At 44.0% G+C, this 26329-nt stretch overlaps 1 long non-coding RNA gene across 1 annotated transcript; it reads right to left on the bottom strand.

The window, feature by feature from the left end:
* Window positions 1-2517: 2517 nt before the first annotated feature.
* On the bottom strand, window positions 2518-22922 carry LOC140455687 (uncharacterized). Its single transcript, XR_011952953.1, has 3 exons — window positions 22783-22922; window positions 5812-6012; window positions 2518-5386 (listed from the first exon to the last, which is right to left on the bottom strand). It is a non-coding gene; the product is annotated as an uncharacterized lncRNA (long non-coding RNA).
* Window positions 22923-26329: the final 3407 nt, after the last annotated feature.

Below are 26329 nucleotides of genomic sequence, written 5' to 3'. Positions count from 1 at the left end.
TTGGGGAATCGAGGACTAGAGGGCATCAGTTTAAGGTTAGAGGAGAAGTAATAAAAGGGAACCTGAGAGGCAACGTTTTTACACAGAGGGTGGTACGCATATGGAATGAGCTGCCAGCGGACGTGGTTGAGGTGGGTACATTAACAACATTTAAAAGACATTTGGACAAATACATGGATAGGAAAGGATTAGAAGGATATGGGCCAAGTGCAGGGAAATGGGGTTACTGTGGATGGACATTTTGGTCGGTGTGGACCAGTTTGGGCCAAAGGGCCTGTCTCCGTGTTGTTGGACTCCATGAATTAAGTCTATACTTGCCCACTTTCCACACTAAGCCCATAGCTTTGAATCTTATGACATTAAAGGTGCTCTCCATGTGCTTTTTAAAGTTATGAGGTTACCCTCCCAGTCAGTGCATTCCAGTCGCCCATCACCCTCTGGGTGAAAAGAGTTTCTCTCAAGCCTCCTCCAAATCTTTAGATTAATTACAGTGTGGAAACAGGCCCTTCGACCCAACAAGTCCAGACCGACCCGCCGAAGCGCAACCCACCCAGACCCATTCCCCCCACATTTACCCCTTTACCTAACACTACAGGCAATTTACCATGGCCAATTCACCTAACCTGCACATTTTTGGATTGTGGGAGGAAACCAGAGCACCCGGAGGAAACCCACGCAAACACAGGGAGAATGTGCAAACTCCACACAGAGAGTCGCCTGAGGCGGGAATTGAACCCAGGTCTCTGGCGCTGTGAGGCTGCAGTGCTAAATCTCCTTCCTTACACTCTAAAATGATGTCCCCTTTGACCTCTCAAATAATAACAATTAACCAAACAAAGCTGTATCAAAATTAAATCTTTTTGAATGACTTTCTTCCTTTTTTATATTGTTCAATAAGTTACGTGGCGAATAAAGTTGATAGCTCCAGTTTGACCACACAGTTTGTCAAACACAGAATGTGGAGTTGAATCAAGCCTTTTAATTCACCGCAGATTTCAGATTATATAGAATCAGCACAATCTTATTAAAACAGATCCTCTTGGTTCAGCAGTGACTGAGAATGGTTTAAACCTCCAGGCACAGTACAGTTTACCTTCAGTTTATTTCATTCACTACTTCTCTTTAGTTGTGCGAATTCATCTTCTGCCAGTGAACATTCTTCTGGAATCTTGCTGTTCATCACCATGTGTAGACATGTTGCACAAACATCTGTTTACCCTGTTCTACAGCTCCTGCTCTCGGATACAGATATCATACACATTGTACAGAGACTCCAAATCCAACACCATGATCATCTACTCAACATATGCTACATTAAAGCCAAATTCAGACAATCCATCAATGCTCAATGACTATTTCACACAACTCATTTTTACTTATTTCATGAGATGTGAACATCCTTCGTATGGCCAACATTTATTCCCCATCCTGTATTTTTCCTTGAGGTAGTGGTGTTGGTGAGTTGCCTTCTAATACTTCTCTCCATCTGGTGTTGGTATGGCCACATGATTTTCCAGGTATTGACTCCATCATAATGCAGGATTGATGATATTCCAAATAAGGATAATGTGTGACCTGAAGGGAAAGGTGCAGATGGTGGTGTTCCCATGAATCTGATGCTCTTTTTGTTCTACATTGTAGTGATCATGAGTTTGGAAGATGTTGTTGAGGAAACCTTGAGTTGCCACAATGCATCTTGTTGATGGCAGACATTGGTGTCAGAGTGTGTTGGTGTCAGAGTGAGTGAATGTTGAAGGTGGAAAATATTAATTTTTTTTCTGCACATGCACTTCCAATGTCTGTGTGCATAAATGACTTCTGAAACTGGATTTAACACTTGCGTGGAACCTCGGAGTGCCTGTGCAGCTTAGAGGGAACACTGTTGGTGGATGAGGTGCTGATCAATCGTGCTGTTTGATTCAGTAATTGCTCTCATATTGAGAGTTTGACATAGCAGGTCAACACTCAATTTGAAAAGTCCGCGTTACAAATTGAGAAAAATTGGCCAACATAGATAGTGCTTACCCCACTGAGTTTATTAAAAGCCAACTCATTATGTTAATGAAATAAATATTGCAGCGATTAAACTGGAAGGAAGATAGAGGAGGAGATATTGCTCAGGTCCAGGTCACCCTCAGATGGTTTCTATCCTGTATGGAGACACTGATGAAGCTTAAAAGATGAGCAATTGGTAAAACAATCCTGACACATGTCACACTGGAAAGGTTTATTTCCTTTGCTGTTCCCGGACATCAGACAACTGTGTGAAAGCTTTGTTGCAGAACTGGCACCTGAAGGTACTCTCTCCTGATGAGCATGCGGATGTTTCACCAGGCCTGACAACTGTTTGAAGGATTTGTTACAAAAATCATAACAGGAAACTTTCTCCGTTGTGTGGATCCTGTGGTCATCCAGGAGGTTTGAGAAACAGGTGAAAGTTTTATCACACAACTCACACCTGAAGGGCTTCTCTCCTGTGTGAATGCTTTGGTGGTCCAGCAGGTGGGATGAGTGTGTGAGGGTTATGTCACACATCTTACACTTGAAGGACTTCTCTCCTGTGCGGATCCTCTGATGTTGCAGCAAGCTTGAGGGGTATGTGAAAGCTTTCTGGCAGACCCCACAACTGAAGGGTTTCTTTCCTGTGTGGACCCTATGATGATGAAAGAGGCATGATGACTAGGTGAAAGCATTGTCGCAAACCTGGCACTTGAAGGGCCTCGCCCCTGTGTGGGTCTGCTGGTGTATCAGGAGGTGGATGATAGCTTGAAACCTTTAGTACACACCTTGCACTGGAAAGGTTTCTCCCGTGTGTGCTTGCTGGTGGACAAGGAGTGTTGACAACTTCACAAAAGATTTGGAACACACCTCATACTTAAAGGGTTTCTCCCCTGCGTGCCCTCGCTGATGTTGCAGGAGGGTTGAAGAGTGCATGAAGGCTTTGTTGCAAACCTGGCAGCTGAATTTCCTGTCCTCTCAGTGAACACGCTGATGCTGCAGGATGGTCAATGACTGGGCGAAAGACTTGTCACACACCTCACAGCTGAAGGGCTTCTCACCTGTGTGAATGCTTTGGTATTGCAAGAGCTTGGATAACTTTATAAAGGCTTTGTTGCAAACATCACAGGTGTAGGGTCTTTCCCCAGTGTGGGTTCTCTGATGGACCACAAGGGACGATCATCGAGAGAAAGATTTATCGCGCACCTTGCATTTAAACAGTTTCTCCCCTGTGTGGGTGAGTTGGTGTTTCAGGAGCTAAGATGACCATACAAAGGTTTTGCCACACATGAATGGCCTCTGCTCTGTGTGGGGAGATTGTGGCTTCCCAAGGTCTCGAGACTGTATAGAGGCATGTTCAAACTGTCAACATTCAATTGGTTTCTCTCCCATGTGGCTACCCTTGGATTGCCGGAAACAAATCCTTCAATCCTGGCAACATTCTTGTAAATCTTTTCTGAACTCTTTCAACTTTCACAACATCCTTCTGGCAGGAGGAAGACCAGAATTGCACACAATATTCCAAAACTGGTGAAACCAATGTCCTGTACAACATGACCTCCCAACTCTTGATCAATGCTCTGACCAACAAAGGAAAGCATACTGAATGCCTTCTCAACCATCCTATCTATCTGATACTCCACTTTCAAGGAGCTATGAACTGGCGCTCCAAGATCTCTGTCCAGCAACACTCCCCAGGACCATACCATTAAGTTTGTAAGTCCCGCCCTGATTTGCCTTTCCAAAATGCAGCACCTCATATTTATCTTAACTAAATTCAATTTGCCATCCCTCAGCCTATTGGCTCATCTGATCAAGACATATTTATTGTCTGGTTTATATTCCTACTTTGCTATTTGAAGGGTTGAAGATTTAAATGTCCTGCTTTTCTCTGTTAAAACTGATCATTACTCAAGGACCATCCTGAAGAGAAAAGATAACCCACAACTTCTCGTCCCCACAACTAACTATGACCTTGTGGATGTTATGTTCCTGTTATACAGAGCTCTGGTTAGATCCGATCAGTAGAACTGTGTTCAGTTCTGGGCAATGGTCCTCAGGAAAGATATTGGGCTTGGAGGAAGTGCAGCTTAGATTCACCAGAATGTTCGTACAACGAAAAGGGTTAAACTATGACATGTTACACAGACTGAGCTTCTATTACCTTGAATGTAGGAAGTTAATCTAATTAAATGTCTTCAAGACAGAAATTGATAAATTCTTGATGTCACAAGGAATTAAGGGCTACGGGGAGAATGCGGGTAAGTGGAGTTGAAATGCCCATCAGCCATGATTGAATGGCGGAGTGGACTCGATGGGCCGAATGGCCTTACTTCCACTCCTATGTCTTATGGTCTTATGGAAGTGTTTAAGATGATTAAACAATTTGATAGAGTAGCTTAATACTTTTCATTCTCTTGAATGCAGAAAATGGAAGGGTTGTTGTTTAATTTGAATAATCAAGTTGATAGAGTAGAATTTAGAGTACAGTAGTAAAATAAATGGCAGCATATTATTTAAATGGTGTTAGACTGGGAAATATTGTTGTCCAAAGGCCAACTGTACTTTGGCTTTCATTGCAAAAGATTTCACTATGGAAGCAAGGGAGTCTTACTACAGGGCCTTAGTCAGACCACTGGAATATTGCATGCAGTTTTGTTCTCCTTACCTGAAGAAAAATATAGAGGGATCACAGCAAAGGTTCACCAGATCTCTGAGATGTCAGGTTTGTCATGAGGTTGACTAGGTCTGTATTCACTGGAGGTTAGAAGAATGAGGGGATCTTGTTGAACTGGAGAACATTTTGACAAGGTTGGACAGACTGGATGCAGATGATGTTTTCATTGGCTGGGGTTGACACAAAACAATAGGTCATGGTCTCAGGACTTGGATAGGCCATTTCACTCTGATGAGCTGACATTTCTTCATTCGGGGATGTAACTATGGAATTCTTTACTACAGAAGGCTGCGGAGCCAAAATCATTGAATATAAATTTGGAAATAAATAAATAGATTTCTAGAGACTAAAAAGGTCAAATGTAAGGGGAGACAGAAGTAATATGATGCTTTGAGATAGAGGATCACAATGATCAGCCATGATCATGTTGAATAGTGGAGTAAGCTCTGACCTTTCACCCACAGCCGAACCTTCAGAAAGGTTAGTTCTGATGGAAGGCTCCACACCACTGACCAGGTTCAGATCTGATGATATGTCAAAGCTGCCCTGACCCGACCGATTTCCAGATGATAGTTTCACTGCCCAACCTAGAGCAAGGCAGTGAAAGGACTGGATGTCTTCCCACACCGGTGCAGTTGCTCCTTGGGTGACGGTCAGGATCTGTGATGTCTATCCTTTCTGAATTATCTGGTGTAGTATGATGCAATCCTTCTGCAAAACAGGAAAAGGAAACATAATTTCCTCCAACTGCCTCTCCTCCTTTGCTGAAGGGACTGACTCCTCAGTTAGATTAGGACTATTCTACAGTGAGTGTCAATCTGCTATTCCCCTGCATGAGGGAGATCAGATTTAAGTCCTTTCTTTTTCATCACTTGACTGTCACACACCCTGTGTTAAAGCATGGTGTGCAACAGTCAAGCGATGAAAAAGAAAGGATCAGATAACGTGGCTGTTTTCTTTCTTCCACTCAGACCTCCATTTAGCCATGCACAACGGGACAATGGCAAAGACAGTCAGAGTGTAAAATGGTTTTCATTTAATTAACAGCTCATTATAATTCTGGTGAATACCACTTTACCCTTACAGTAATGTGTTTAATACAAAAAGCAATAAAGAGAAATTTTGAAATTAATTACCTTGTTTTCTTAAATTAATTGAAGAAACATCACTGGGCTGGAAGTGCTAGAAGCTGAGGAAGCTGACTGAAGAGTTCTGGTTTATCCTGGGATATTAGACACACTGCACTCAATCAGACTACACATCCCAAATTCATCTGTCAGCCACAGCATTGGGCAAAACAATCAAATCCAAGTCCAGGCTTTTGGGAAAGGGGTGAACTATTTAAAGAAAACATTAAAAGGTGTTTAAATAAATGAGTCTCCAGCTATACCAGCTGAATTGCTAAGGTGCTAGATTTAACAATCCAGAGACAGAGTTCCAATCCGACCAGAGAAAGTTACATCCATAGACTACAGAGCAGAAATATTGGGGGCATGACTACGTCCAAGTTCCTCTCAGAGCCACTCAGCATCCTGACTTGGAAATATATTACTGTTCCTTCAGCGTCATTAGATTGAAATGTTGGAAATCCGTTCTTAATAGCATTGTGGGTGTTCACAACAAGAACTGCAACAGTTCAACAGGCAGCCCACTCCCAACCTTTTTGAGGGCAATTGGAGATAGACAATAAATGCTGGCCTTGCCAGCAGTGCCAGATGAAGAAAACAGACAAGTTTTCAGCCAATGTTTCAGCCCAAATCAAACCTCCCCTCACTCCTCTTCAACCTGTCCAAGCTGCATAAAGGTGCTAGGTACTGCAAAAACTAGAAGCTCTGATAACATTCCAGTAATATTACTTGAGGCTGATATTGCAGAAATTTCACACCACTGATCAAACTGTTTCAGTACTCCTACAACAATGGCATCTATCTAACAATGTAGGAAATTGCTCAAGTTTGTCCTACACAGAAAAAGTAGAACAAATGTAATTACCACTCGGCCGACTCTCAATCATCATGAATATCATGACCGGGTGATTCATGTTGCTATCAAGCATCACTTTATTGACCTCTTTACTGCCTTGGTTAAAACATGGACCAAAGAGCCGAGTTCCCGAAGTGGAGAGAGAGTGACAGTCCTTCACATCAAGGCAGCTTATGACCAAATGTGACTTCAAGGAGTCAAAGCAAAACTTGACTTAGAGTTATAGAGATGTACAGCATGGAAACAGACCCTTCGGTCCAACCAGTTCATGCCGACCAGATATCCCAATTCAATCTAGTCCCACTTGCCAGCACCCGGCCCATACCCCTCCAAACCCTCCCTATTCATATCCCCATCCAAATGCCTCTTAAATGTTGCAATTGTACCAGCCTCCACCACTTCCTCTGGCAGCTCATTCCATACATGTTCCACCCTCTGCGTGAAAAAGTTGCCCATTAGGTCTTAATGGGAATCAGGGGAAAACTCTCTGCTGGTTAGTCATGTCTAGCATATAAGAAAATGGATGTAATTGTTGGAAACCAGTCATCTCAGGTCTGCAGGAGTTTGCCAGGTTAGCATTCAAGGCCCAACCATCTTCAGCTGCTTTGTCACTGACCTTTTCCCCACCTTAAGGTCAGATGTGCAGATGTTCACTGACGATCGCACAACATTCGGCACAATTTGCACCTCCTCAGACAATGAAGCAGTCCATGTTCAAATGTAGCAAGGACCTGGACAACATCCCGGCTTGGGCTGGTAACTGGCTTACCAGGCAATGATCCTCTCTGACTTGAGAGAATCTAACTATTGCCCATGACATTCAACGTCAGTATCATCACTGAATTCCCCCCACTATCTAAGGTATACTTCTTAACTAGAAACAAACCTGTCCTATCCATATAAATGCTATAACTAAAAGGACAGAGTAGAAGCTAGGATTCCTGCAGCAAGTTAACTAACCTTCTGAATCACAAAGCCTGTCCACTAGCTATAAAGCACAGGTCAGGACTGTAATGGAACACTCCCCACTTGCCTGGATGAGTGCAACTCCAGCAACACTCAAGAAGCTTGACACCATCTAAGACAAAGTAACCGGTTTGATTAGCACCATATCCACAAACCACATTCAGTTTTAATAGAGCATTCCATTTACAAGATGCAATGCAGAATTTAACTAAGTCTCCTTAACAGCACCTTCCAAATCTCTGACCATATTACCACAAAACACAAGGGTGTCTCCCAAATGCGCCACTACCAATAGGTTTCCCTCTAAGTTACTCACCATCCCAACTAAGAAATAAATCAGCAGTCCATCAGTGTCGCTAAGTCAAAATCCTGGAATCTCAAATGGCATTGTGGGTCTACCTCCACCAAATGGGTTGCAGTAGTTCAAGAAGGTTTAAAACTAATTGTCATAATCCTTGGTTATGGTCAGCAAGGTAAAAACAATGACTGCAGATACTGAAAACCAAATACTGGATTAGTGGTGCTGGAAGAGCACAGCAGTTCAGGCAGCATCCAACGAGCAGCGAAATCGACGTTTCGGGCAAATATTCCTGATGAAGGGCTTTTGCCCGAAACGTCGATTTCGCTGCTCGTTGGATGCTGCCTGAACTGCTGTGCTCTTCCAGCACCACTAATCCAGTACAATCCTTGGTTATGTCTATCTCGCTCGCAGGTGCTGAAGTCCGCAATATTGATTAGATTAAATTACTTACAGTGTGGAAACAGGCCCTTCGGCCCAACAAGTCCACACCGACCTCCGAACAGCAACCCATCCAGACCCATTTCCCCTACATTTACCCCTTCACCGAACACTACAGGCAATTTAGCATGGCCAATTCACCTAACCTGCACATCTTTGTGACGGTGGGAGGAAACTGGAGCACCCGAAGGAAACCCATGCAGACACGGGGAGAATGTGCAAACTCCACACAGACAGTTGCCAGAGGCGGGAGTTGAACCAGAGTCCCTAGCGCTGTGAGGCAGTAATGCTAACCAATGTGGCACCGTGCAGCCCATAGTGTCTCAAGGTTTCAGCTTAAACAAGTTCAAGACAAACTACCAAACCCCCTCCCACGTAATGGAAGAGTACTTCACCATTTTCAACATCAAGAGGGAAGTAAACCATGGACAGATCCCAAAACCGGGTGTTCATGAGGTGCAGTAAGCCATCAGCAGGATTGTATTCAACAACAATCTCATAGCCCTGGTACAGCTCACATTCAATGAATATCATCAAACCATGGATAGACATATCAGGAACATTATTGGGAATTCTTTAGAGTCCAGGTTTGAACTCCGTCAAAGGGCTACATGCAGGTTAAAGCCAACAGAAACAGGTAATAAATCAAAACTAAACAGCTCCACAACCAATAGATCAGACAAGGCTTTGTCATCTGTTAGAGACAAAACAAACTGCAGGTGCTGGAATCCAAAGTAGGCAGGCAGGACACTGGAAGAACACAGCAAGCCAGGCAGCATCAGGAGGTGGAGAAATCAACATTTGAGATATAATCCTTATTCAGATCCTGAAAAAAAAAGTTATAACCGATATGTTGACTTCTCCCTCTCCTGATGCTGCCTGGCTTGCTTGTTCTTGCAGCCTCCTGCTTGAGACAGAGATATTGGCCAGGAAACAGGACGATGTGTTAAAGTGGCACTAGCAGTCTCCATTAACAGCTGTTGACCCTCCCTGCCAGATCGTCTGTCCAACTGTCCTTCCCTCCCTTTGGGCTCTTACCCCAACTATCATTTACTTCTTACCCCATCCCCCAACCTATTTTCTGCATATAAACCAACATTTTTCTATCCCCCATCAGCAGACCTGAAACTCAGATTTCACTTCACATATACTGCTGAGCTTTTCCAGCAACTTCTGTTTTTGTTTCTAATTTACAACATTCACAATTCTTTATCTTTTATTCTTTACGTTAATGGTTTTTATTCAATAGGAAATCAGTAAGAATCCCGAGACACTCTGCATCTCCCAGACAATTACACCTCACCTTCCCATATTCAGAAATCAATCAACAACAAAACTCAGCCTGGAAATCAGAGGGAAATGCTTCCAATAAACACACTCAATATCCAACACACAGCTCCAGTCAAACAGTTCAGCACAAAGCACCGAGTAAACAGCTCTCTCAGCTGGATCTTCTCACACAGCATAAAGGACATTTCCACCCCTGATTACCCACAGGATAGTCAGACTGCCTGAAGATTGGTGTGGATATTATGGGATACGATTTGTATAAAAGCTGCTCCTTCATTCACCATCTCCTCACTTGGTTTTCAGTCCCTATAGGAAGTGAACCAGTTCTGGAAGACATGATTTGGAGATGCTGGTGTTGGACTGGGGTGTACAAAGTTAAAAATCACAACACCAGGTTATAGTCCAACAGGTTTAATTGGAAGCACACTATCTTTCGGAGCGCTGCTCCTTCATCAGGTGATACTGGAGGACACAATTTGAAGGCACAGAATTTATAGCAAAAATTTACAGTGTGATGTAACTGAAATTATACATTGAAAAATACCTTGTCTGTTGAGTCTTTCATTTGTTTGAATACCATGATAGTTTCACTTCTTGCAAGGTTTGTAGCTCAGGTATTTAGGGTGTAGGTTTGCTCACTGAGCTGTAGGTTTAATATCCAGACGTTTCATTACCTGGCGAGGTAACATCATCAGTGGCAATCTCCAAGTGAATCGAAGCTGTTGTCTCCTGCTTTCTATTGATATGTTTGTCCTAGATCTAATGTGTTAGTTTATGGCGTTGTGGTTGGAGTGCCAGGCCTCTAGGAATTCTCTCGCATGTCTTTGCTTAGCCTGTCCCAGGATAGATGTGTTGTCCCAGTCAAATTGGTGGTTTTTTTCAGCTGTGTGTAGGGCTACGAGGGAGAGGGGGTCGTGTATTTTTGTGGCTAGCTGGTGTCCGTGTATCCTGGTGGCTAACTTTCTTCCTGTTTGTCCTACGTAGTGTTTGCGGCAGTCCTTGCATGGAATTTTGTAAATGGTGTTGGTTTTGTCCAGTACAACCCATGGACAACCAATATCATCTACAAAATTCCATGCAAGGACTGCCACAAACACTATGTAGGACAAACAGGAAGAAAGTTAGCCACCAGGATACACGGACACCAGTCAGCCACAAAAAGACACGACCCTCTCTCCCTCGTAGCCCTACACACGGACGAAAAAAACCACCAATTCGACTGGGACAACACAACTATCCTGGGACAGGCTAAGCAAAGACATGCCAGAGAATTCCTAGAGGCCTGGCACTCCAACCACAACGCTATAAACAAACACATAGATCTAGATAAGATCTATCAACCCCTCAGAAAACGAACAGGAAATGACATCACCACAAACCCCAGGAACCCCATCCAGGAGAAAGATATAAATAGAAAGCAGGAGACAACAGTGTTGCTTCACTTGGAGATTGCCACTGATGATGTTACCTAGCCAGGTAATGAAACGTCTGGATATCAAACCTACAGCTCAGCGAGCAAACCTACACCCTAAAGTTTCACTTCTTTCATGTGTAAATCACAAAACCTTTTTTTAAAAAGTTGCATTCTCAGGTTAGCTGTAACAATTGATGTTAACTAGACAATATGTTGAAGGTGTTAGCCCCCTGTGTTCTCTGTCTATGCTATGATGTTTAGATTGATTCGAATCTAATAAGTGAGATAACAGAGTTTTACATGAATCCATGCAATCTTTGAGCAAAGTACAATGTAACTCTGCAAGTACAAATTCACCCCACAAAATATATGTGTGCATGTGGGTCTTTGTGTCTGTCTGTGTGTGTGTCTGTCTGGGGTGGGGGGGGTTGTGAGTGTCTGTGAGAGAGTATATGTGTGTGTGCATGAGTGTAGGGTGGTCCAAGTCTGAGAGAATGCCTGTGTGAGTGTGTGTGTCTGTAAGGGTGTGTGTGAGTGTCTGTGTATACGTGTGTGTATAGGAGTGCCTGTGTGTGCGCGCGCGTGTGTGTAGAAGTGTCTGTGAGTGTGTATAGTGCAATGGTGGTCACCTGTAGTGTGACATGAACCCAAGGTCCCAGTTCAGGCCCTCCCCATGGGTACCGAACTTAGCTATCAGCCTCTGCTCGGCCACTTTTTACTGCTGCCTGTCCCAAAATCCACCTTGAAGGATGGTCACCCGAAGGTCCGAGGTAAAATGTCCTGGACCACTGAAGTGTCCCCAATTGGGAGGGAACCCTCCTGTCTGTTGATTGTTGTGTGGTGCCCATTCATCCGTTGTCGTAGCATTTGCTCGGTTTCCCCAATGTTCCATGCCTCTGGGCATCCTTGCCTGCAATGTATAAGATAGACAATGTTGGCTGAGTCACATGAGTACCTGCCATGTACAAGGTGGGAGGTGTTCCCACGCGTAATGGTGGTATCCATGTCCACATTCTGACATGTCTTGCAGCGCCTACTGTGACAGGGTTGTCCTGAGAGCCGGGCAGTTTGCTACAAACAATGATGTGTTTGAGGTTTAGCGGTTGTTTAAAGGCAAGCAGTGAAAGTGTGGGGAAGGTCTTGACGAGGTGCTCATCCTCATTGATAATGTGTTGCAGGTCACGAAGAACATGGCATAGTTTTTCAGCTCCTGGGAAGTATTGAACAACGAAGGGTACCCTGTCGGCTGCAGCACATGTCTGTCTCCTGAGGAGGTCATTATGGTTCCTTGCTGTGGCACGTTGGAACCGGCGGTCGATGAGCTGAGCATCGTACCCCATTCTTGTGAGGGCATCCCTGAGTACTTCCAGGTTCCCGTCACTGCTCAGATGAGGATTAAAAGGGCACTGCACAACAATCAACAGACAGCAGTGTTCCCTTCCAGTTGGGGAACACTTCAGAGGTCCAGGACATTCAACGTCGGATCTTCGGATGACCATTCTCCAAGGCGGACTTCGGGACAGGCAGCAGCGAAAAGTGGCTGAGCAGAGACCGATAGCTAAGATCAGTACCCATGAGGAGAGTCTCAACTGGGACCTTGGGTTCATGTCACACTACGGGTGACCACCATTGCACTATACACACACACAGACACTTGCACACACCCTTACAGACACACACTCCCACACTCACGCAGGCATCCTCTCAGAGACTTAAGACACTCTACACTCACTACACACACATACACTCTCTCTCACACTCACAACCCACAAAAACCCACCTGCATACATATTTTGTGGGGTAAATTTATACTTGCAGAGTTACATTGTAACAGAGAGAGTGTATATGTGTGTGTAGTGATTTACACATGAAAGAAGTGAAACTATCGTGGTATTCGAACAGAAGAAAGACGCAACAGGTATTTTTCAATGTAAAATTTCAGTTACATCACACTGTAAATTTTTGCTATAAAATTCTGTGCCTTAGAATTATGTTCCTCCACAATCACCTGATGAAGGAGCAGCGCTCCGAAAGCTCGTGCTTCCAATTAAACCTGTTGGACTATAACCTGGTGTTGTGTGATTTTTAAACTTTGTACACCCCAATCCAACACTAGCATCTCCAAATCAAAACCTTCGCCTTTGGTTCGCGTAAGCATTGCTCGCTCTGGGCTTCGCTTGTCACTAGTTCCTTGGCCATGTGGGTTCTTTTTTCTCTGTTGGTGGAGTATCAGTTGATGTTTTCACGTGTGTTGCACCCATACACATACAACATGGGTGCTGAGGAATATAAGCACTCCTGCTGTACTACAGTCGGGACGGGGAAGAAAAACAATTTAAAAATCAGTCCGGAGAGGGGAACAAAAATCTTCCTCCAGCTGAAAAAGTGTCTATTGACTGTCACTCTGTTCTCTACCATTTAGCCAATTTTGTATTTACTTCGCTACTTGTTCAAGATTTTCACTGTACTTCCCTTAAATACAAGTGAAAATAAGTCATTAAATTGTCCCTTTTATACGATGATCTGCAACTGGCAAGTCTGTCTGACATTCAAACTAAGTGGAAGTTTCAACTCTGTGGGATGTTGGAAAAATAATGTTACTTCTGCAATTCCATTTACTTATACAAAGTAAATGAACTCACACTGGTGTGTAATTGTTTTAGCCCAAGAGCTGAGTCAACAAGAATGGAAACTATGTGGAGAAAATACATAATTGTTTTTGTATTAGCTAAAATTGTATGCCAGAATGAAACGTGACTGCAAAACAATGGTAGATATTACAGGCGAATAGATAAAGATGCTGTGAGGGGAGGAAGTTAAGCTAGATACGCCTGTACAAACAGTAGGTATAAACATCTGTTTCCCACTTTTACAGAAACACAGGAACAAACCCCAATTAAAAGGGTCATAAGGATCGGGGAAGGTACAGATGGAGGGAGTAGATAATGGTGAAGAAAGAATATGTCTAACAATGACCTACAGCGGGATGAGGTCAAACGGCCTTGTGAGGCCAGAAATAAGCATTTTGTCACAGACAAGGCCGGATAAGGCAAGAGATAAACAGGAGTAATGGGTGCCGGTCTTAGGGAAGTGGAAGACGTAAACAGGGGAGGAGCAATGAAAAACAAAAGAAACCAAATTATATAAATATTGTGTATTGATTGAATTTGGGGTATGTATGTCCCTTGCCTTATAGACACTGGACATCACACCCACTTGCAAGAGTAAAATAAAGGACACTACTGATCCAGATTTTGTCTCGGACTGCAATTATTGAAGTGTGTGAGCTTTGTTTCTCACAATTGGGGGCTCGTCCAGGATATTCTTCCATCAGCTTGGGGGGGGGGTGGGGGGGGGGAGTGGCTGGCCTTGGACACTGGGAAGACACGTCCCATTCCCAATTGGGGAGCGGTCTCGTGTCCCGGTTTGGTCTGCTCCCTTGGGCGACTGATACGAATCCCACAAAAGAGACATCTGAATCAGACAGTGATAGGAGGTCGGTAGAAAATACGGCGAAAAGGGGCCAGGCAACTCTGTGCACAGACCAAGGTAAGAAACCTGACTTTTAAGTTTTGCCTTGGTGGCCAGGAAAAGGGGTATTTAAATCGCTGAGGGATTGGCAAGGGGCCCGGGAAATGGGGGGTAGGCAGAGTAGCTGTCATGGAGTAAAGGAAGAAGAAAAAGTCCCTGGTAACATTCCTCCTGAAAGTCCGTTGGGGAGGATGTTGCAGGAATGGACAAGCAATACTTGTACAAGGGCAAAAGATAAAAAGAGAATGATTAAATATTGTTGTTTAGTATGGACCAAAGACCCAATCCTTCGTCCAGCTGTCTTCTGGCCAAAGTATGGTTTGGACGAGGTTTGGATCTGTCAGTATTTAGGTTTGTATGTGAATAAAGAAAAAACCTTCTAGTCAAGAGGAGGCGGACTATGCGTCCTGTTGGAAGGGCAGTTTGGGAATGATGGTAGTAAAGACAAAGGACTCCACCTCTGCCCCACCTAGTCCCTGGGATCCTCTTGGCTGTTTGCTCCCCCCACCGTACCATAAAATCAGGTTAGGTGAACATGGGGGAGGAGGAGAGACAGACAGACAGACAGGGACAGGGAACAGATGATTCACAAGAGGTGGACGAAGGGGCGGTGGACGGGGATGTTGATGGTCCTGACCCTCAATCCTCAGCAAAAGAAAGGAAAGCTACAGTAGATGTAGAGGAGGCCTCCGGAGGATCTAAATCAAAGCCTAAGGCGGGGGGGGGGGGGGGGAAAACAAAAAAAAGGGGAAGAACGTAACGACTTATCCCCTTTGGGAGGTACCAATGGGGACAAAGAGATTAGGTTTGTAAGTGCCCCCCTCACCAGTGGGTAGGTCAGAACATTTAAAAAGGAAATGAAGGTCCTGGTTGAGGATCCGGTGGGGTTGTCTGAACAAATTGATCAATTTTTGGGGCCCAGTCTGTATACCTGGGCTGAGTTAATGTCTATTTTGAATATACTATTTACTGGGGAAGAAAGGGGACTTATACGAGGGGCAGCCATTAAAATATGGGACAGGGAACACCTGATTGGAGATGGGGACACTGGACAGGGAGAGGTGAAGTTTCCCCTCAGAGACTCAGTGGGAAAACCAAAACCCGGAGCATTAAGAAAGAATGAGGGAATTGAAAGACCTGGTTCTAAAAGGAATAAGAGAGGCAGTTCCAAAGTCACAGAATTTGACTAAAGCCTTTGAAGTTATACAGGAGAAAGATGAGACTCCCTCAGTTTTCTTGCAAAGATTAAGAGACTCAATGCAGAAATATTCTGGAATGAACCCTGAGGACCCAGTGGCACAGAGTCTTTCGAAAGTACATTTTGTGATAAAGGCATGGCCAGACATACAGAGAAAGATACAGAAGATAGAAGGGTGGAGTGAAAAACCATTAGATGAATTGTTAAGAGAGGCACAGAAAGTGTTTGTAAAGAGAGAGGATGAGAGACAGAAACAGAAGGTGAAAATGATGGTAGCTACAGTTGATGAGGTATTTAAGAAAAGAATGGAACCAATAGTGAGCAACCGGAGCGGTGGGTAGCAGCATGTAGGACAGAGAGGAAGAGGGAGAGGGAGAGGACAAGGGGGAGCATTTGATAGAGGGTTCGAGCGACAGGGGCAGAGATGGAGGTCTCCACAGGCAGGATGCTATTATTGCGGAAAGATAGGGCATTTTAAGTGGGACAGTCCTGATCTACAAAGGGAAGAAAGGGCAATTCCACTTATGAATTTTGATGAGGAATAGGGGTGTCAGGGGTTCCTGTCCTCGGGGGCCCACCAGGAACCCTTGATAAACTTGAAGGTGGGACCCTGTAGGGAAGAGGTAGTCTTCCTAGTAGATACGGGGGCAGCACGGTCATCGCTGAATTTTAAACCAAAGAAAGTAGCAATGTCGACACGGTCAATTACTGTTTCAGGGGTAAAAGGGGAAGGATTTACTGTTCCAGTATTTGAACCTATGATGATAGAAGGTCCTAAGGATAGGGTCAAAGGGGAATTGTTGTATATCCCTGATATAGGAAGTAACTTACTAGCGAGAGACTTAATTATCCTCTTAGGACTGGAGATTGGAATTCAGGAAAAAGAATTAGTTGTACAAATGGCAATGTTGACAGAGGATGTGGAGAGAGAGAGATAGACCTATGGTATGGGCTAGAGAAGGGAATCGTGGAAAACTACAGATCCCTCCCCTTGAAATAAATTTAAAAAGGAAAAGGGACGTTGTCTGTGAGCGACAATATCCCATTTCCATAGAAGGTAAACGAGGACTGCAGCCAGTAATTGAAGGATTGATTAGAGATGGACTGTTGGAGCCATGTATGTCTCCTTATAATACCCCAATACTACCAGTGCGGAAATCTGATGGAACTTATCGATTGGTGCAGCATTTGAGAACATTAAATCGAATAGTACAGATCAGGCACCAGTGGTGCCAAACTCCTATACATTATTAAGTAAGATCCCTCATGACCACAAATGGTTTAGTGTGATAGATTAAAAGGATGCCTTTTGGGTTTGTCCCTTGGCGGAGGAAAGTAGGAATTTGTTCGCCTTTGAATGGGAAGACCCTAAGACAGGACGGAAACAGCAATACCAGTGGACTGTGCTCCCCCAGGGGTTTACGGAATCCCTGAATTTATTTGGACAGATGTTAGAACAAATATTGGAGAAATTTAGCAGCCCCAAGGGGACTACCCTGTTGCAGTATGTAGATAACCTCTTAGTAACAGGAAAAAAGAAGAGAAAGAGTAGTAGAAGCCACTAACAAATTATTGAATTTCCTGGGCCAGCAAGGACTGAGAGTATCTAAAAACAAACTACAATATGTGGAGCAAGAAGTGAAATACTTGGGACATTTAGTTTTTAGTGAGGGAAAGCGAAAGATAAGTCCGGAACAGATAGAGGGAATAGTGGGGATGCCACTGCCCAGAACTAAATGGGAGTTACGTAAATGTTTGGGTCTAATGGGATATTGCAGATTGTGGATTGATTCCTATGCTCAGAAGACTAAGAAATTATATCTCAAACTATTAAAGGAGGAACCAAAATGTCTAAGTTGGGATGTTGAGGAACTGAAAAGAGATCTGATCCATACCCCCGTGTTCGCCTTACCTTCCCTAGATAAACCTTTCCACCTCTTTGTTACTGTAGATAAGGGAGCGGCTTTTGGGGTATTAACCCAGAGGTGGGGAGGAATGAGAGAGCCAGTAGCATATCTTTCAAAGCTATTTGATCCAGTATCTCGGGGATGGCCTGAGTGTGTGCAGGCTGTGGCTGCCACTGCACTGTTGGTGGAGGAAAGCAGAAAGCTTACATTTGGGGGAGCCCTAATAGTAAGCACCCCACACCAAGTGAGAACGATCCTAAACCAAAAAGCTGGGCAATGGTTGACAGACTCGTAGATTCTGAAATATGAGGCAATATTAATAGAAAAGGATGATCTAGTGTTGGTCACTGACAATTGTTTAAATCCAGCTGCCTTTCTTTGGAAAGGGGAAGGAGACTCTCCTCAGAATCCAGGGCACGACTGCCTTGACATTATAGAATACCAAACTAAGGTCCGCATGGACCTGAGAGATGTTCCACTTCATGCAGGGGCTAGACTTTTTATAGACGGATCATCCCGGGTGATTGAAGGGAAAAGACATAATGGGCATGCAGTCGTAGACGGGAAAAAGGTAGTGTGGTGGAGGCAGGATGGTTGCCAAATGGGTGGTCAACTCAGACCTGCAAACTCTATGCATTGGAAAGAGCCCTTAGGGCATTAGAAAATAAAGAGGGAACAGTATACACTAACTCTAAATATGCATTTGGTGTTGTGCACAATTTCGGAAAGATATGGCAGGAAAGAGGACTGACCAATAGCTGGGGGAAGGAATTAGTACATGAAGAATTGATTAAGCGGGTCTTGGAATCCCTATTACTCCCCCGAGAAATAGCAGTAGTGCATGTAAATGGTCATCAGAAAGGAAATGAACCAGAAGGTAGGGGAAATAGATTAGCTGATGAAGTGGCTAGGGAAGCCGCCCTGCACCCACGAGAAGTGGTGATTCATTCCCTAATACCTACTGTCCCAGGTCCTAGGGAAGCTCCTATATTTACTGAAAGCGAAGAAAAAGAATTGAGAGATTTAGGGGCTGTAAAAACAGCAGATGGGCATTGGATGTTACCCGACGGAAGGGAAATGTTAAACAAAATGATGATGCGAGAGATTATGGCTGTCCTACACCAAGGCAGTCATTGGGGAGTACAAGCAATGTGCGATTTAGTTCTTAGGGAATATGGATGTAAGGGAATATATACAATTGCTAAACAAATATGTGAGGGATGTGTAATATGCAGAAAGGTAAATAAGAAAGTCTTGAGAAAACAGACCCCAGGAGGAAGAGACCCAGGATTGAGACCCTTCCAGAGTATACAAGTAGATTATACTGAACTACCCAGAGTAGGAAGACTAAAATATATGCTGGCCATAGTAGATCATCTATCTGGTTGGGTTGAGGCATACTGTCTAGCTACTGCCACTGTGAGTGGGGTGTCTAAAACAATATTAGAGCACATAATTCCCCGGTATGGGCTAGTGAACCGTATAGATTCCGACCAAGGAACTCACTTCACCTCTAAAGTGTTACAGGGGGTAATGAAAGGGTTGGGAATTTCCTGGGAGTTCCATACTCCATGGCACCCGCCATCATCGGGAAGGGTTGAGAGAATGAACCAAACACTTAAACGACAGCTCTCTAAATTGATAATAGAAACCAGACTCCCTTGGACCAAATGTTTACCTATAGTTCTCTTGCGAGTACGAACAGCCCCAAGGAAAGATTTGGAACTATCCCCCTATGAAATCTTATTTGGATTACCTTACCTGGGAACGAATGGAGAATTGCCAATTCCCGAAACTAAAGATTTGTTTTTAAAGAAATATATACTGGGCTTGTCCTCCTCTTTGTCTTTCCTCAGGAAACAGGGTTTATTGGCACAGACTCCACCTCTTGAATTCACCGTTCATCCCATCCAGCCGGGTGATTGGATCTTAGTAAAATCATGGATAGATATTAAATTGCAGCCGGACTAGGAAGGGCCGTACCAGGCTCTTTTGACTACCGAAACAGCAATAAGGACAGCAGAGAAAGGCTGGACTCACTACACTCGGATCAAAGGGCCAGTGGACCCTCCAGTTGAGGAAGTAGTCTGGACAGCCGAATCAACGCAAGACCCGCTGAAACTCAGACTAAAGAGACTTTGAGTAACTGATTATACAGTGGCGACGCAAGCGTGGGATTATTTCTGTAAGATTGTATATTAAGTCTTTTTGTGCTTCAGCATGATGTTTAGAATACTGGGAATGCTTACAGTTATGATGCTCGCCCTCTTAGTATTGGGATTTTGTCAAATATCATTTTCATATGTATTATTAACAGTTCCTGAGTCTGATAATCGACAAGTAATAGACGCTGATGCATGCAGCTTAATAAATTGTGGGGATGTAGATAATCAGAGACAGTACCGCAGCTCTGAGATACATCTTAAGTCCTATGGGGATGACCTTGGGGATAGTACTTTGTATAATGGTCTCGTCACAGTACACTGGGCCCCCTTCCGACCAGCTTGCGATTGTCCCGATAAAAAGTGTAACCCAATATACCTAACGATAAAGAAAACCACATGGCACGAAGCAATTCGGGGTGGGGGGGGGGGGCGGCACCTATGAGATACAATTAAATGAAACATTTGGGATAGAAATGAAAGCAAATGGGAAGGATTTCTTGGGTTGTTGTTTTCGAATTAGCGTAGGACAGGGAAAACGGGTAGAACTACTGGGTAATAAGATACAACCTTTCACCCCTCCCGATGATCCTAAAGTTGTAAAAATTATAGAGGTAAAGGACTTGAAACAGACTATCGAAATAGAAACTGGATATGGGGATGCAAATGCCTGGGTTGAATGGGTAAAGTGTTCTGTAAAAAGTCTGAACAAAAGCAATTGCTATGCATGTGCCTCCAGGTAGGCCAGTGGCCCAGGTGGTTCCCTTTCCGCTCGGGTGGAAGCGAGACAGGAAGGGCATGAAATGTATGATAGCCCTGTATCAGGATGAGACTGCATGGAATGATAGGAATTGTACCTCCCTATCTCTGATGTTCCCTCCCTTGGAGAAGAAAGATGCAAAAGACCCCCCCCACATTTTCCACCACAGTTGGAAATCACATGTCATGTGTGCGTAGACGAGGTACAAGTCGGTTGAGAGATTTGGGGGAGCTGAAGTTATGTAGAGAGATTAAGAATGTTACCGAAACGGAGAGGGGAGGGAACTACTCAGGACTAAAGGTTTCCCAAGCGGATCTGTGGTGGTACTGTGGGGGCAAAATATTAAGACCCACGCTACCTCCGGATTGGAGAGGGATATGTGCAATTGTACAATTGGCAATTCCATTTACCCTGGCATTTGAGAAGGAAAAGATAGTAGAGAAAAAGGGAAGGAGTAAGAGATCACTGTTAGACACTTCTTTTGATGACAGGATTTATCTCGATTCGGTAGGAGTCCCTAGGGGAGTACCTGATGAATTCAAGGCTCGTAACCAGATTGCAGCAGGCTTTGAATCAGCTCTCTTTTGGTGGGTAACAATTAATAAAAATGTAGATTGGATAAATTACATTTTCTATAATCAACAGCGATTTATAAATTATACAAGAAATGCGGTTAAAGGAATATCAGAACAGCTTGATGCGACAAGTAGGATGGCATGGGAAAACAGAATGGCCCTTGACATGATTTTAGCAGAAAAAGGGGGTGTGTGTGTGATGTTAGGAGGAAGCTGTTGTACCTTTATTCCTAATAACACTGCACCTGATGGTTCAATTACTCGGGCCTTAAGGGGATTGACTACCTTAGCAGAGGAACTGGCCGAGAATTCAGGAGTAGGCACATCTCTCACGGGATGGCTTGAATCATGGTTTGGAAAATGGAAGGGGGTGGTGGTGGTTTCTATCCTTACTTCCCTGATAGTAGTAGTCGGGGTATTGGTAGCCATTGGCTGTTGTATCATACCCTGTATACGAGGGCTCACCCAAAGACTGATTGAAACAGCCTTAATGAAACAGATGCCCCTAAAAGGGAATCAGGCAGAGGAACTTTATCGACGAAATAATGAGGGGATGAGTGAGACCATGATGGATGAAATCTCTGGAATGATGCTTGTGAATTTCGGGGGCGATGCTTAAAACAAAAATTGCAGAAGATAACAAATGGTAATTAAAGAAAAAGGGGAAATTGTGGGATTTGGGAAAAATAATGTTACTTCTGCAATTCCATTTACTTATACAAAGTAAATGACCAGTGTGTAATTGTTTTAGCCAAGAGCTGAGTCAACAAGAATGGAAACTATGTGGAGAAAATACATAATTGTTTTTGTATTAGCTAAAATTGTATGCCAGAATGAAACGTGACTGCAAAACAATGGTAGATATTACAGGCGAATAGATAAGATGCTGTGAGGGGAGGAAGTTAAGCTAGATACGCCTGTACAAACAGTAGGTATAAACATCTGTTTCCCACTTTTACAGAAACACAGGAACAAACCCCAATTAAAAGGGTCATAAGGATCAGGGAAGGTACAGATGGAGGGAGTAGATAATGGTGAAGAAAGAATATGTCTAACAATGACCTACAGCGGGATGTGGTCATAAGGCCTTGTGAGGCCAGAAATAAGCATTTTGTCACAGACAAGGCCGGATAAGGCAAGATATAAACAGGGGTAATGGGGGCCAGTCTTAGAGAGGTGGGAGATGTAAACAGGGGAGGAGCAATGAAAAACAAAAGAAACAAAATTATATAAATATTGTGTATTAATTGAATTTGGGGTGTGAATGTCCGGACATCACACCCTCTTGCAAGAGTAAAATAAATGACACTACTGATTCAGATTTTGTCTCGGACTGCAATTATTGAAGTGTGTGAGCTTTGTTTCTCACAACTCCTTCCTCACAAAATGTTCCTGTAATTAACGTTAAACTGTTTTATATTGACACAATAATATCTCTAATAGAAGAATAGTTGTCAACATTTATCAGATCTGTCCCTAAATCTTGTAAGAACCCAACATCTCCAGAAATACCTCGGACGTTGCAGCAAAAACTCACATCGGGTGAGAAAATGTTGGAGAGATTTTCTCTGGAAGTACCTACCTGTGTTTGACGGAGGGAGGGACAGACCATCTACTTAAACGTGACTGGACTCTGGGCCCCAAACCCAGAAAGCTCCCCCTTCACTGAGATTGTTTAAAACCCCCACAGGGACTCAGCTCAACTCATCCAAACCGCTCACAATCCCGCTCCGAACTACATTACCCATGCTGCATGTCGGCCACACGCCTGCGTCGTGAGTAGAGACTGTATGGAATCAAGGGAGGGCGTGCCCACGGTGCCTGCCGGGAGATATAGTTTGGATCCGCTTGGCGCCCAATGTTCGGGAATTTAAATCTGAGAGCGCGCGAGCTGCGCTGCAATTGGAGGTGCGCTCGTTTAAATAGCGGCCTCTGACGGCACGAGCCGGTATCGCAGCCGTTTATCTCCTTTTCCTTCACACCTCCGTCATTGCCATTCCCAACTGATAATTGGGATTGGAAAATCAACTGTTCTCGGGCTACAAGAGCAGAGGCAAAAGTGGCTGTTAATAATGCACCAATGTTCAGGACTGAGTATTTGTTGTGAAGGAACATTCTGGTGATGTAACATCACTGGACACACAGTGTCAATGATACAACCATGGGTTGGGTCCAGTGGTGGAAGTCCTGATCTAAGAAACTGCTGTGTTCCTGAAGGTGTCCAGACAGTTCGTTGTTGTTCCAGATGTTCCCATCCGTGTCATTGGAAAGTGATCACCACACTCCCCGATTTAAACCTTCTCAACATGGTGGAGGATTTGAGTGGTTTGGAGGGGAGTTCTCCCTGCTCCTCAGGAGGATCATCCTCTGGATATTTCTGCCTCAAGAACTTTGACATGGTGTCTTACTCTCATGTGCTGGGCTCCAGCATAGCTGAGTAGAGGTGTTCATGGAGCTGGCTTCTCCTGTGGTTGTCCACAATTCTCAACAAGATCTGGTAGGATTACAGAGCTGAATTCTGATCTGTTGGTTGTGGAGCCATTTCGTTTTGTTTATTACCTGTTAAACTCTTGGTGTTTAACCTACATGTCGCCCTTTGCGATACATTGACTGGATTCTAAAGTGAACTTGTTTGACTTCTGTTATGGATTCAATATTGAGGACTTCCCCACCTGCCAATGGAATGGGGCTTCTGATGAAAGCCAGAAACGCCAATTTTCCTGCTCTGCCAATGCTGCCTCACCTGCTGTGCTTTTCCAGCACCACTCTATTCATTTCCAGGGAAGGTGATGGAGAGGTCTGGGATGTTTCTATATTGATACGATTCAGTGAGCATCATAGTTACTTGAACAGTCTGTGGGATATCTCCCATGGGGCTTGTCTTCAGACCTTGGTAGGAGAGACTTTACAGCTTTCACTAGGCTGAGATCATCTTCATCTTATTCTAATACATCAGGCTTATCCAGATTTCTCTGATTTTTCTCTTATCATGAACGCTTTAGTGATTGTTTAGCATTGTTTGCTCGGCCGCTTCAGAGAAAAGTTCAGAATCAACCATGTTATGTGGGACTGGAGTCACATGATGCCAGACAGAGCAGTTGTAGCAGGTTCTGTTTCCCTGAAGGCCAATTTTTGGGGTTCTAGGACAAACTGAAAATTTTCATGTTTTTATTTTAATCCTATTCCTCAAATTCCAAATTATGTTAAATTTCCCATCGCAGTGTGCAGTGACTAAGATGAAGAATAGATATGCCTTTCAGGGGAAACCAGACAAGAATGTGAGGGTGAAAGGAACAGAAGGGGTGAGTTGAAGAGGAATGAGGCTTGTGTTAAGTATAAACACCAAATGCCCTTTTTTCATTGCAATTCCATGTGTTTAACTTTCTGTAGTTGGATTTAAAGTCACAATCTGAATTGAATTGAATTGAATTTATTGTCACCTGTCCCGAGGCCCAGTGAAAAACTTTGTCTTGCAAGCAATACAGGCAGATCACAGAGTTAAATAGCATAGATAAGTAAATAATAGGTAAACAGCGGCAAAACAAAAATACAGGTATAGGCGAATGCTAAGAGTTTGTGAGTCCATTCAGTATTCTAACAACAATTGGGTAGAAACTGTTTCAAAACCAGCTGGTGCGTGTGTTCAAGCTTCTGTTTCTATAGATGGGAGGTTGGCCTTTGTAATTATCCGGGCTGAGTTCACCACTCTCTGTAACCGTCTCCGATCTTGAATGGTACAGTTGCTATACCAGGTAGTGATACATCCAGACGGAATGCTCTTGATGGCGCATCTATAAAAGTTGGCAAGGATATTTGCCAAAATGCCGAATTTTCTCAGCTGCTGGAGGAAGAAGATACGTTGTTGGGCCTTTGTAACCAGTGCGTCCACATAAAGAGTCCAAGAAAGCTTGATGTGGATGACAATTCCCAGGAGCTTGACACTCTCCACTTGTTCCACATCTGTGCTGTTAGTGCGTTGGGGGGGGGGGGGGGGGGGGGGCATGAGTAACGTCCCGCCGAAAGTCAATAATGAGTTCCTTGGTTTTGCTGGCATTGAGAGCTAGGTTGTTTTCAGTACACCATTTTACCAGATCTTCCACCTCCCGTCTGTAGTCTGTTTCGGCGCCATCTGAGATTCGACTGACTATGGTGGTGTCATCAGCAAACCTGTAAATGACATTAGTCTGCTATTTGGTGATGCATCCATGGGTATACAGTGAGTACAGTAGGGGACTGAGTACGCACCCCTGAGCGGGCTCCAGTGTTGAGCGTTAGTGAGGATGAAATATTGTCCCCAGTCTTCACTGATTGTGACCTGTGGGTCAGGAAAGTGAGGATCCAGTTATAGAGAGTGGGGCTCAGTCTGAGATCACTAAGTTTAGTAATCAGTCTCGAGGGAATAATAGTGTTGAAGGCTGAACTGTAGTCAATGAATAGGATTCTTATGTAGATGTTCTTGGTGTCAAGATGTTCTAGGAAGGAGTGAAGGGCAAGTGATGTGGCACCTGACGTGGATCTGTCGGTTCGATAGGCAAATTGGAGTCAAGAGTAGTGGGGAGGCTGGAGTTGATGAATGCAATGACCAGCCTTTCAAAGCATTTCCTGACCACCAAAGTTAGGGCCACTGGGCGGTCGTCATTGAGACATGCTGCACGAAACTTCTTAGGCACAGGGATGATGTCAGCCCTCTTGAAACAGGCAGGGGACAGTGGCCGGCTGCAGGGAGAGGTTGAAGATGTCCGAGAAGACCTCTGCCAGTGCATAGCCTGGTACTCCATCTGGTCCCATCGCTCTCCTTGGATTCACACGAAGGAAAACTGATCTGACCTCTGATGCAGTGACTGTTGGGATAGGTTCATTAGGACTTGTCGGAATAGGTGTTACCTCTCCACCGAAATTCTGCTTAAAGCGAGCATAGAAGGTGTTGAGACGATCTGGGAGGGATATGTCATCGTCTGCTATCTTGCACTGTCTCTTTTTAGAACCTGTGATATCATTTAGTCCTTGCCATAGTCTCTGATCGTTAATCCAGCCCTACAGTAATTTAGCTGCCTTGCATGAAGACAGATTAATTGAAGTGTCTTTTAATGCCTTTTTTAAAGATTGCCTTCCTCTGATCAATGAAAAGA

This window comes from Chiloscyllium punctatum, chromosome 30 (genome assembly GCF_047496795.1).
Source record: "Chiloscyllium punctatum isolate Juve2018m chromosome 30, sChiPun1.3, whole genome shotgun sequence".
NCBI classification, from domain to species: domain Eukaryota; kingdom Metazoa; phylum Chordata; class Chondrichthyes; order Orectolobiformes; family Hemiscylliidae; genus Chiloscyllium; species Chiloscyllium punctatum.
This window is presented reverse-complemented; position numbering and strand designations above follow the sequence as displayed.